The 3128-nt window shown below is 32.1% G+C and overlaps 1 pseudogene; it reads left to right on the top strand.

Annotated features, from left to right (window-relative positions):
* The first annotated feature begins 820 nt into the window (after nucleotides 1–820).
* Nucleotides 821–1413, top strand: LOC127559668 (transmembrane protein 126A-like; annotated as a pseudogene).
* Nucleotides 1414–3128: the final 1715 nt, after the last annotated feature.

Here is a 3128-nt window from a genome sequence, read left to right as displayed (position 1 = left end):
AACCCGAATTTTATTTTAGAACCTCCACACCCAGTGCTCTTTACAATATTTTCTCCTTAATCCTGTTTTATTTTAAATTATACTATTTAAATTTGGTAAGTCCATAGTAATTGTTTTATCTAAACTTCGAGTTCCCCAGCATTGTTGGAACTTATTGAATATATTTTGCATACAGTAGAAATTTAGTGAATATACTTTATTTTGCATACAATAGGGATTTAATGAATAGATTACTTTACTTTCCATACTAAAGGGACATAATGAAAACATTTCTTTGAATCCATCACATCTTTTTACAAAATTTCTAAGTCAAAAAGTATGGCTAGTTGTGGGACCCTTGACTCTTCCATGAGTGACTGTTGGCTAGTTATTGCTGTTTCTCCCAGCAACAAACTGTTGGTGTGTCACATTCTACACATCATTTCCTAGTTCTGCGGAAAACCAAATGTTATGTTCCCTGGCCAATGTTTTGATAAAACTAAAATTCAGCTGTTTGTAATGTCATGTTCCCAGGTGATAAGAGTTACTTTTTCCTTCTTCTTTGCACATTTAAAAATAACCTGCAAATTGCTGGTAGAAAAGTGGGAATTCATGTTTTAGTGGAGAAATTAAAGGATTTTTAAATTTCAAGCGACATTTTCCTATAAGATTTGGGTATTGATTTTTACCTGATACTTTGTGCTTTGATAATAATTACTCAGATTTATCCAGGATTATTTCTCTTTCTCCCTCTCCCTCACCTTCCTTCTTTCTCTATCTCTTTCTCCCTGAAGACAATTTTAGATGCATCCACAAAATTTTGGCCTCAAAATGAAACAATCAAGAAAACAGAGATCAAAGAATAAGAATAAATGAAATCTCAATCAGAAAAATGAAACAACTTCCAGAATCAGATCAGAATCTACTTATGACTAGATCAACATATGTTGGAATAAATGTAGCTTTTTATGGTCTGACAGCAAATAGTTGTTGTTTTTTTTTTCCTGACATGCCTTAAGTGTGGCACATGCTCATATAACATCAACTTTACTTATGTGTCTTCTCCCATTTTTGTCAATCTATTTAACTTATAAAACTGTAGTAAGTTAACTGAGTTTAAGTGATCTAAATTGTGAAGCCTGTACTGTTATAAGAGTTGAAATGGTTAATTTGATAATCAGGGGTCCACTATACCAATAAATGATATTCTTGTGGCTAGGTACAACTAGGCTCCACTACTACAGAAAGGAAATATTTGCATCCACTGAAGCACAGTATCTCCACCTTACTTTAGAAAATTAGTCTTTTCCATAATGCTTCAGACTATGTTTGTATAAACAGTGTGAAATATTCATAAAAGAATTTGAATGACCTGAACCTGAATTTCAAATCTAGGATTACCAAAATAGATCAAGTATACAGATAAAAGAATAAAATTTTGTAAAAATAAGACACTACCCCCAGAAATATACAAATAAAATTGTACTTACTACAACTTTAAAATAAAGAAAGTATTCTTACCTTGCAGAAATTAAAATATTGAGTTATCCACAAAGTTTTGGCCTCTTTTATATTTTGTGTTGTTTCTTTAACAAAATTTCCTAATAAAGTTTTCTCTCTCCTTCTCTTTGACCACTTTTGTGTTGATGTCCCTAAGTATAAGGGCAAATGTTGACTTAGTTTGGAATCCCATTGAGTTTATTATAGAACATCTTTAGTTCTTTATCCTTGTCAGCAGACATATGGGTGGATATCTAATAAACTCAACTCCAATTCCTTTGATTCTTTGAGAAGATCTTGTGGACCATATTTCCATTTAGCTGCAATATCCTGATTATTTTTGGCTTCACATATAACAAGAATATCTGTGATAATGTGGCTCAGTTTCAAACAATCACTGGATAAATATTCTACTTTGAGAGAAATAGCAATTAAATCAATGCTTAGTCTATCTAAGAATCATATGATTTTAGCATGTTCTTTCCCCCTTTCTGTCACTGTTGTAGATGAAAGAAAAACTTTTGTATTTTTCCTGACTCACCAATTGCTATGACAAACTCCAGATGATAGTGACAGAATTATATATATATATGTATATGTATGTATGTATATAATCTGTCTGTTGTTTAGTCATTTCAGTCATGTCCAACTCCTAGTGACCCCATTTGGGATTTTCGTGGCAAAAATATTATTAGAATGGTTTGTCATTTTCTTCTCTAGCTCATTTTACAGATGAGAAAAATGAAGCAAACAGGGTTAAGTGACTTGTCCAAAGCCATACAGCTAATAAGTATATGAGTTCAGATTTTAGTTTAAATCTTTTGACTTGAATTCTACCCACTTTACCAATTAGTTGTTCCTGTAAATATAGGGACAACTGACCAGTTGTCATCCAGCCTCTGCTTGAAAATCTCAAAGTGAGAGAAGTCCATCATTTTTCTAGGCAACCCCTTCCTTTTCTTTACAACTCAAAACTATCAGAAAGATTTTCCTGATATCAAAGCAAAATTGAGGTCCATCTATCCCTGCTGGTTCTGCTTTCTGTGGCATAAAAGAACAAGTTTAATTCCTTCTCCTCCATCCTCTAAATAGTTGAACTTAAATTGTCTTCTCTTCTGGAAAAACATGCTGAGTTCCTTCAACTAATCCTGATGTGTCATAGATTCAAAGTCTTCTTCTGCATAGTCTTAAGTTTTTCAATTCCCTTCTTATACTATGGTATCTTAAATTGAATACTATACTCCCAATATGAACATATTATTTCCAGAAACTCTTCCTCTCTTAATGCAACCCCAAATCACATTAATTTTTTTTACTATGCTATCACAATGATTATTCCCTCTATACTTTTATGCAGTTTAATCCCTTCTCAGTTATTTTATTTTAGAACAGCTATTTTCTATCTAATGCCTTTCCCATCTTGTATTTTCTTGTGATTTTTTTGGTACACAAGTATAAGACTTGATATTTATCCCTATTGAATTTCATCTTATTAGATTTAGCTCAATGTTTTAGCCCATTGGGATCCCTTTGAGCCTTGCATATTCTTTATCCAATATGTTTGAAATCTCTTCTGAATTTGTGTTTTATGCAAACTTGATAAGCATAACATCTGTGCCTTTACATGCAAAATTAAACACAATTCAATT

Source organism: Antechinus flavipes, chromosome 4 (genome assembly GCF_016432865.1).
Source record: "Antechinus flavipes isolate AdamAnt ecotype Samford, QLD, Australia chromosome 4, AdamAnt_v2, whole genome shotgun sequence".
Classification (NCBI taxonomy): Eukaryota; Metazoa; Chordata; class Mammalia; order Dasyuromorphia; family Dasyuridae; genus Antechinus; species Antechinus flavipes.
This window is presented reverse-complemented; position numbering and strand designations above follow the sequence as displayed.